The sequence below is a fragment of the Arvicanthis niloticus genome, chromosome 2 (assembly GCF_011762505.2).
Source record: "Arvicanthis niloticus isolate mArvNil1 chromosome 2, mArvNil1.pat.X, whole genome shotgun sequence".
NCBI lineage: Eukaryota > Metazoa > Chordata > Mammalia > Rodentia > Muridae > Arvicanthis > Arvicanthis niloticus.
The window spans coordinates 108758511-108768566 of record NC_047659.1 but is presented as its reverse complement, the minus strand read 5'-3'; positions in this window follow the sequence as shown (position 1 = coordinate 108768566).

Here is a 10056-nt window from a genome sequence, read left to right as displayed (position 1 = left end):
GCAAATGAGGGCCTTTGTCTCCATGAATGTCCCTGTCACTCTTTTAATATGAACTCACTTGGAATAATTATATGCAAATTGAACATGTTGAAAGTCAGCATTGCTTCATGATATAATTTGTCTTTTTCATGTGAACATGGGCTTATGGAAAACTTACAATCCTTAACTTACAAAACAGAAGAAAAACCATGAGGATTTGGGGGGAAAGGAGAGCACATGTAAGACATATCTTGAAGACAAACACTTTTTCTTGGCTTCTGTCAAGGAGGAAAAATGATCAACTTTCAGAAGACAAATCCCAGCCATGGGATACAGGCAGCTCTTACATCACAATTGCGACATCAAACATGAGAGCAGTGTTTATTTGCAGAAAGATCTTCTAGTTGGCAGTGCCCTTAAGATTATCTTCTTACACTTCCCATGAGATCTAAGAGATCTCAAAGGTCCCCAAAAGAATGAAAAACATCACCGCCTCCCAACACACAGTCACTCAAACTTAGCTGCACTCACTAATACAGTCTGAGTGCCCATTCTTTGTTTGTAAATCGCTATTCCATTTTTCATCACTGACAAGGAGAATAATGGTGCCTCTATAACCCTCACACAAGCCATCATGTTTCACTGTGATATTTATAATACACTCACCACATTAATAACCCCAGTTTCCCACTGCTCTCATGGCTTTGGTAATGACCTCCTAAGACCCTGGACTTGGCTGTGCTTCTTGTCTTGGCCAATGGAAGAATGGCAACTTTGAAGCAAGCGGGAGCCTGAAAAGCCGGTTAACTTTCTCTTCCTGTGATGCTTCATTTGGAAGCCTCTGAGAAATGTGCTCAGAGAACAGTTATTCCGGCAGGAGCCCACTGAGGTAAGACTGCCAGTGAACATGTGTTCTACCTAGGATGGTCAACTAGACTCAGTCTGTGTCAGAACCAAGACATCAACTTCCAGACACAGAAGAATGAGGTTGTTTTTGACAATGGCTGCCTTCTTCTGCTAGTAACCACAGGGTCTACAAGATAGATCAGGGCTCTAGCTTGTTCCACATGAAACACCCAGTTCAAGCTTATCACACCCTCAGGAACATGATTGTTTCAGGATTCCAATAGGTAAAGCTGGGAAGACTTGAGGCAGGAAAAGCACATTTTGACCTAAAATCATCTAAACGTTCTGAAATCTTGACGTTCCCAGCATGAAAAAGCCCATCCTCTAAGAGCAGAATAAACAGCAGCTATAGATAGAATCAATATAAACACACCTGCCTGCTCCTTGGCACTTAAAGCCTTTTGTTTTGTATTTCATTCAAACATGGGAAGAAACCATCAGCGGGACGCCTGAAAGTTGCTGGATCTTTAATCAAACAAAGGATAAGGAAAATCTGTCAGTCTTACCAAACAATGATGTCTACAGCCATTTATTGTTGGAAAAGAAAATACAATATTGTGATTTGAGTTTATATTGTAGAGAAGGGAAGGAAAGGGCTTTTTAATCAAAATGTTAGAATATGAAAGCTGTATTCTAAGTGTAAAACAAAGCAAATTTCCCACATACCACTCACCTCCTGGTAGAGCCATGCCTGACTCTACAACTCTTGCTTTACTGTTCTGTAAGAAGCTAAAAGACAGTTTACTGAATCTCAAAGCTAACTCCACTACCCTATGACTGTATCAACTCTACTTAAACACTCAATAGTATACAGCAGGGCTAATTGGATGGCTCTTCAGATAAAGGCACTTGCTACCAAGATTAATGGCTTTAGTCCAAACTCTAACATCCAGTGCAATTGGGATTTACCTGTGGAGACATTTAAAAGTTTGAGTGCCCCATCTCAGATTTGCTATCAGTTTCAGACTTTCTTCAGGTAATAATAGTGTCTTGCCTGATTTGAGAATAATTCCTCTAACATGATTTTCCCAAGGTCCATGAGTGACTTCAATGTAAACTCACCTACTTGGTCTCCTTTAAATAAAATGTGGAGAGAGAGAGAAAGAGAGAGAGAGAGAGAGAGAGAGAACGAGAACAATGACGGGGGCTTCTCCCTTCAATTAATAAGTGGAAAATATTTGAAGTCCATTTAAAGCAAAAACTCAACTGTCTTCCTATGTTATGTTTAAGGTTATGTTATGTTTAAGCTACTAAGTTTAAGAAAACAATTTAATCTAGGTACTTTAGGCTATTGACAAATTTACCTTAATAGCTTGTTAGAGTCCATGAATTGCTGAAGAATGATATCACAGACCCAAATTGTATTCAAAAGCAAAGAGTGTTTATTGAACAAATTCCTGCATGTAGGGACCCCGACTGAATTTACAAATTCAGTTTTAAAATCCAAAAGAGGAACATTAGGGAGGGGTAGGTGATCTATATCTTGATTTGTGGGTTCTATATCTGGGGGTTTAGGCGATACTATGATTGATTAGGGTCTTGCTTCAAGCATACTTGACTATTCTTGCTTCATTCAAAGGAGGGATAGCTCTTGACCTCTTGGCCATAAGCTTTGCTAACTGTCTTTTTGCAAGCTGAGGAGGTGTCCCTTTTCCAGTAACTGACTTGCTCAGTTCTGAGAAGTAGAAATTCAGGCCAGCTCTCCTGAACTGCTGGTTTGCAGCCTGTCATGGAGACAGCCTGGCTCAGGCCAGTTCACTCCTTTCAGGCAATATGTTTCTGAATCTGGTTTTTGGTTTTGCTGTTGTTGTTTTTTGTTTTTTCCTTCAATCTACTCATCCCTGAATAAACTCTGGACTCTTTATTTTCGTTTATCTTTCAACTCTTGCCACAACCCTGACACTTTTCAAATATTCCCATCTAAGATGGATGATCTGCCTTTTTGAATAACATCTATGCTGTTTAACTCGGATCTACTGTGGGCCAAAAATTAGTTTGAGTGGAAAGGAGGTTGGAAGGAGAACTTTCTTGCTTGTCCCAATGATTTCATTAAGGTCCTCCTTCCTCCCAGGCTAGTAACACAAAAATATATGTTTAATCCCGCACAGACATGAGATCCACAAAAGGCTTTCAGGAAGATTTGTGACAATATTTGATTGACTATGAGAACTGCATTGATGTGAAAGAGTGACTAAAATTTAAACTCAAGCTCTACTGGGACAGAAGTTTGTGTCAGGCACATGAGTGACTGCATGCCTCCTCTATGAGGTAGTGAAAGAACTGGACAGAGAGCAGAGATGGAAGAATTCTTTCTTCAAAGAAAGTACTTTGTGAGTAATTACAGGAGACAGAAAAGTCCCTGTTAGGACTGGTCATTACTGCTAAATGGGCTCTGAATACAGGCCTTAAGCTAGAATGTAGTTCTCAACTGGCTCTGAGCTGTGGGGAGAGCTGGGCAGGTAGGTGTGGGGTGACAAAAGGGAAAGGCATCTGGTACATGAGAAATGTATCTACCACAAAACCCAAATAAATAAGATATTGTATTTATTTCTTACAAGGTGCCCTTTGTGCCCAACAATCAGCTGAAAACTTTTTTTTCCTATCAAAATACAGTTATCTTTAACATTATTTTTTAGAGGCTACAAAGTACAAGTTGAAAACCCCTTTATGTGAATTCCTTGGAACCAGAAGAGTTTCGGGTTTTTGAAACATTTGTATATACATAATGAGATGTCATGAGGATGGGACCCAAGTTGGAAGAAAAAAAAAAAAGATGCCATGATTCATGCAGTAGCCATATAGTCTGAAGATAATTTTATATAATATTATTCTTGTGCTTATGATTTGGTGGAGACTTGTCACATGAGATCAGGTATGGAATTTTCCACTCTGTATTTTGGATCACTTGAGATTTCAGATTTCCAAATTAGGGTTGCTAAACTATCATTTCCACATCCTCTTTATAGAAATACGGAGCTGCAATGTAAACACTCAGCCAGATCTCACACCAACTCTCATTTGTTTTCTTTAAGCATATTTCGGGAAATGCAGTTCTCAGCCAGAAGTGGTAGCAGTAGTCACTTTGCTGTCATAGCTCAAACCACTCACACATCTGATATCATAGATAGGAATAAGCAGGTAACACGGGAGCCATATGCAGCCTGGGCTCTTCTTCATTGGAAAGGAATATATTATTACTAGGCAGCCAGACCTCAATAAACACACTATCAGTTGCTGTTAAGTTAGCACTTCCCCAATCACACTGCAGAACAAGTATTCAACTATAAGTGGCTTACAGGGTAGGGGGCTATAATCTCAGGAAACACTAATTGTGACATGGAGTGGAGAGTAGGGACTATGAGTCACAGTTAAGAGAGACAGTGAATAAAGGGTTATTGGGCCATTGGGTTATTATGTGCACTACTGGTTCATTGTGCTGGTGACTCTGAGAACATGTAGGTAACTCCTCAATTTTCTCCTACTTTTTAATAACTAACCCCCACCAGTTGTTGTTTAGAGGATGCTCTGAGAGGAATTGATTCTCAAGCACTCTCTGCCTACTGTAGGCAGAGCCAGGCAGAGTGATGCAGAGACAGCACACTCTGAAATGGTATGGGTGGAAGTGTGGCAGTAAACTGTGACAGACTACAATTGAGCAAAGTGGACAAGTTATATACTGCTCTGTATGGTCCAGCCAGTCTCCCCCAGTTATCTTTCATCTCTGAAACTAGAAGGAGACATTGATAAAGCTCTGTCCAGGTTATGGTTCATACTCCAGGATGAGAATGCACTGTGACAGTTATTCATGTGCAATAAAATGTGTATATTTGAAACTTCTGCTTCCAGTCCTTGTGGAATAACAAGAACTAAATTTTCTCTCTTACCTGACTTGCCTAAAAACAAACACTGGGCAAAATATATGAATCAATGCCTACTAGTGTATACTCCTTTTTATAACTGTGTAGTAGTCAATCAAATAAATGTAATGTTATTCACTTATTTACCAGTATAGGAAAACCATTGCAGTGGTTTTGAGTAAAGTTGTTTGAATATTCATACACACATATTGTGAGGGCCAATTTTCATATAATCTTGGGTACATAGACAGAAATGAAAGGATGGATCATATAGTAAGTATCTATATAGCATTAAAAAATCTGCCAAACGTTAATAAATTATCCCTTTTCACATTCTTGTCAGCTGACACAATTACTCCATATCAACATACAGTGAGTCCCTCAGTGTGTGTTTACATTGCATTTCTCTTGTGACTGGCAATACCAAGTATCCTTTTTGTAGTTATTGGCCATTCATAGATACTTTTATAATGTCCTTATGAAAATACCTCTTAATTCAACACTTTCTTTTCTTCCATTCAGCTATACGTGTTCTTCCTGAACTCTAGCTAGAACTTCAATAAGAAATATATTATGTGAGTGCTTTCTCCCTGTTTGTTGCTTGTGCCTTCATTCTCTTGGTGGCTTCTTTCAATGGATACATGACTTTGAGTCTGTTTCTTAATCCTCACAATTTAATTTTACTCCTGAGGGACAGTTGTATGTGCTAGAAAAGTTTGCTATTGTTTTAGTAGTTTAGAAATCAGTAGCCCTCGAGGTTCATTGTCTTGCTCACAGCCACAGCAAGCTGGTGACAAAGTCAGCATGAAAATTTTATTTTTATGAGTCTAGGTCTGTTCCGAACCTGAGTGTTTCAATTCAGGGGCAATTTTGGGGCTTACACTTTGGAGTGACACCTAGGAAAGACCTGTGTTGTGTGGTAATACATGCCCTGGCAGATGGAGGGTTTCAAGGCTCTAGTTATAAATCTGTATTCCAGCTGCACTTGCGTCTTCCCACCCACGAAGGAAGACGTGGTGAAGAACGGGAGTACAGCAGTCTCAAATTCCTTCAAGCTGAACACTATTTATTAAACCTGGCAGAGGATGACAGAGCAAGGTCATCTGCCCTCTCATCTTCTCTGACCTCCCATCAACTTCTTTTCCCTTCTTGGACTTAAAAAAAAAAAAAATCACATTTTAATGCTATCCATAATTCATAAAAAGAAACGCTAAAATCAAAACATATTACTCCTGGCTTACAAATGCTGGTGCTAGTATTAATTATTAACAGCTCCTAAAGGAAGGCAGAAGCAATCCCAAAGGTGAGGGAGATAAAAAGCCTGTGGACACACACGCGTGGGCATGAGCATATGAGCATATATGCATATACATGGAAAGTTGATTGGAATCCTTTGTAAAAAGTGTTTCTGATTATCATGCATGTTAAAGAGAAATGTATTCCTTCTACCCAAGAAGCAGTGGTTTAGTTAAAACCATGGACTGAGCAGTTGATGATGAAAGACCTTCACAGATAAAAAGCTGATGTCCAAGGTGAGGGCTGCGCTAGAGGGTTCACAGACAGAAAGGCATAAAGCCTGTTCTGTCTTCTAAATGGCAGGGCTTCCTTTCTAAGTTTGTTTTTAACTGATAGATAATAGTCATATATGCTTATGGGTGCAGTTTGATGTTTCTTCACACATATAGGTTGTGGAATGACTGAGTCATGCTACTTGGTGTATCCATGACCTCAACAATGTGTCATTTTGTTGCAGAGCGATCACCCAAAGTCTTTTCTTTTGGTGATTTTGATATATAGTATAAATTATTACTATTAGCTATAGTCACCAGTGCTTCCCTATAGAGACCTGGAGCTTATCGCAATGTCTAACCGACACTATGATTTCATTGCTCAGTCTCTCCCCTTTCCTTGTCCAATCTGTTTCAGAGCCTCTGGTCTCTGGTAATGACTGCTCTATTACCAATTTCTATAAGTCCATTTTTCTCAGACAAGTGATCACCACTGAACTATATCCCTGGTTCAAGTGCCATTATTTTTAGATTCCACAAGAGGCCGTGCACTTGTATTAATGTCCTTTTAGGGTCAAAGCCTGTCCCTCTAGCAGTTCCAACAAGCACAACTTAGCTGCCCATCCCCAACATTTCCATTTAAAGAAACAAGCAATAGAGAAAAGCAATGAAAAAGAGGCTAACTCAAAGTGGCCACACTGAGAAGAGAGACAAATAAAGGGATACAGTGACCCTTGCATGTATCCATCTTCTGGTACTGATGTGGTACTGAGTTTGAATAGAAGAGAAGTATAACCCAACAGTCTTGTTCAACGTGTGGCCCTGCTCATCACTGAGGGTTTTGTCTTTGCTTGGGTCTTTCTTACAAGGAGGTCCCATAAGTTGTCAGACCTATGTGAAATCTTTTCTTGAGAGACAAGTTTCTCTTCTGGCCAGCACTTGGGCATCAGTCTTTCTCTTCTTCTAGTATGAGATTTCTAGGGAAGTTCTTTGGCTCCATTTTTTCCAATAGTCTGATAGATATAGGCACATATGTCTCTCTAGACTTAAAACTATAAAACTGCTAGAAGACAACAGGAGCAGTTCCTTGACCATGGACTAGGAGGAAAGTCTAGGGATGTGATCCCAAAGTACAGGTACCAAAACAAACAAACATGACGACAGTAAATGCAAATGCTTTTGTAAAGACAAACACCAACAAAAATAATGTAGCACAAAGACTGGGAGAAAATGTCTATAAATTACATAACTGAATTGATATCCAAAATATACAAGAAGGCTGAGGTGTTCTCAGCCAGTTTAAGTTCTATAGCAGAGTTGAGAAAAATCTGGGCTAACACACACACACACACACACACACACACACACAACTAAAATAAAGTAAAGCTAAAACGAACAAACAAACAAACATAAACACCCAAACAAACAAAAAGTAAAATGACAAGAATGAACATACTAAAGATAACACACAAATGGGCTGGAGAGATGATACAGCACTTTAGACATCTGTTGTTCTTGCAGAAGGCACAAGTTTGATTTCCAAAGTAAGATAGTGGTTCACAACCATCAGTAATTCCAATTTCAGGGGATCCAGTGCCCTTTTCTGGCCTCTGTGGGCACCGAAAGAAAGAAAGAAAGAAAGAGAAAGGAGGAGAGAGAGAGACAGAGAAGGGAGGGGAGGGGAGAGGAGGGAAGGGGAGGGGAGGGGAGGGGAGGGGAGGGGAGGGGGGAGGGAAGGGGAGGGGAGGGGAGGGGAGGGGAGGGGAGGGGAGAGGGGAGGGGAGGGGAGGGGAGGGGAGGGGAGGGGAGGGGAGGGGAGGGGAGGGGAGGGGAGGGGAGGGGAGGGGAGGGGAGAGGAGAGGAGAGGAGAGGAGAGGAGAGGAGAGGAGAGGAGAGGAGAGGAGAGGAGAGGAGAGGAGAGGAGAGGAGAGGAGAGGAGAGGAGAGGAGAGGAGAGGAGAGGAGAGGAGAGGAGAGGAGAGGAAGTTAAGTGATACCAACCTTCAATGCTAATGCACTGGAATTGGGAATTTCTCTGAGGCTCCATCAGGACAAATGGCTTGTTCTAAGAACTAAGTTGGTGCACAGGCAGAGGTGAGTTTGGATGGTTAGAGCAAGAAGGGCTAACAAGAAACTTGAATGGGATAGGAAAGCTGGATTATCAGCCCACACTTGCTCTAGCATCCTAACTCTATCTAGACCTATAATCTTAAGAATTTAATAAAAACAAGGAGAATTTACTTAAAAGACAACCCTACTACTATTACTGCTAACACACACATACACACACACACACAGCACATGATAAGGGCAGGCAGACAGGTTGGGTAAGGCCTAGCAGGCTGCAAAGGCACAAGAAAAATCAAACAATTTTCTAGTGGTAAAGAAGAAACTAGCTCTTCTCTTCTCTGGACCTTTCTGGCTCAGCACAATTCATACACTCTCTTCTCTTAAACAAAGGACTTTCTTAGTATGCTTTTTTTCTATCAGCATTGGACTCCCACCAGAGCTCTAGAGAGGACTATATTCAATATCAGAATTTGTCTTTATTTCAGGGAGGGAGAAAATAGAAATCACAGAGAAATTGATGGCATGACTCTTTCTGTCAGCAAACAAGGGGAAGTCTTCTGCCTTTCTTGGGTGACCATCTATCTCCAATTCATCAAGACCAGGCAAATCCTCAAGGGTCTTTTCATTCCAATCTTGCTCCAGGGCCAATAGAGGAGGCTGCACTGTTTATCTGTATTTCATCTATACAAGGAATCTCAACACTGGCCAAAAGTGAATCAATCTCTCTCTCTCTCTCTCTCTCTCTCTCTCTCTCTCTCTCTCTCTCTCTCTTTCTCCTCATTTCCATCATCCAAAGGCTTCCCAACAGGACCTTAGTTTTCTTAGGCAGCAGACACGGATGTAAAAAGTTTCTGGCAGCTCGGCTATTTAGCTATACTGTAATACACTCTTCTGTCTTCCCTTTAAAAACCCATGCAAGAAGCCAAAGACCTGACTCAGCAGTTAGTAGCACTGGCTATTCTTCCACAGGATCCACTTTCAATTCCCAACACCCACGCCACAGTTTACCACAGTTTGTATCTCCAGTTCCAGTGAATCCTAAAGCCCTCTTCTGGCCTCCAATAGCACAAGGTGTACATGGGGATCACAGACATACATGAAACATGTAGGCGAAACACTCATACACATAAAACTAAAAAACAAAAATACCAAGCAGCATTAGTTCCTTCTCTTCAGTGCATATATTTTGATTATGGAAAATATTACACACAAAGATACAATATATCCTTCTTTTTGTTATTTTGTCTTTTTTTTTTTTTTTCCAGAGCTGAGGACCGAACCCAGGGCCTTGCACTTGCTAGGCAAGTGCTCTACCACTGAGCTAATTTCCCAACTCCACAATATATGCTTCTTATAAATGTTATGTGGTTAATAGTTTAAGAAGAGAGACCAATCAGAACTATTAACAGAGGAATAAATCTTCTCGAGCATCCATTTGGGACTAAAGTACCCAGGGTCCAGTAGGGAGTTCTGGCATTGGGGAGGAGATGTTTACACTCTGAGGGAGGTGGGATGCCACGGCTGGGATTTGGACTCCAGTGAGCCCTACAGTAATTTCAAGATGGATCGTGCCTTCTATTTTTGGATTCACACTGGGAAGCCAATTAAATTAAAAAGCTATTCATTTCCCTATATTTGTCTCCAGGCTGCTCAAATAGAAATGCAAACGACTCCTATTGAGTGAGTTTTCTGCCTCAAAGAGAATGAGACTCAAACACCAAGCAAGCCCTGTGTATG